This window comes from Heptranchias perlo, unplaced genomic scaffold (genome assembly GCF_035084215.1).
Source record: "Heptranchias perlo isolate sHepPer1 unplaced genomic scaffold, sHepPer1.hap1 HAP1_SCAFFOLD_1532, whole genome shotgun sequence".
Classification (NCBI taxonomy): domain Eukaryota; kingdom Metazoa; phylum Chordata; class Chondrichthyes; order Hexanchiformes; family Hexanchidae; genus Heptranchias; species Heptranchias perlo.
In genome coordinates this window covers 30,001-30,284 of record NW_027138788.1, presented here as the reverse complement: position 1 = coordinate 30,284, position 284 = coordinate 30,001, and positions in this window count along the sequence as shown.

Here is a 284-nt window from a genome sequence, read left to right as displayed (position 1 = left end):
GGGCGAGAGGGTTAATCCCCCTCCGATAGGGGAACGGGCCGGTGTCTGTAACCGGGAGGAGGTGGGCGAGAGGGTTAATCCCCCTCCGATAGGGGAACGGGCCGCCCGGTGTCTGTAACCGGGAGGAGGTGGGCGAGAGGGTTAATCCCCCTCCGATAGGGGAACGGGCCGGTGTCTGTAACCTGGAGGAGGTGGGTGAGAGGGTTAATCCCTCTCCGAGAGGGGAACGGGCCGGTGTCTGTAACCTGGAGGAGGTGGGTGAGAGGGTTAATCCCCCTCCGATA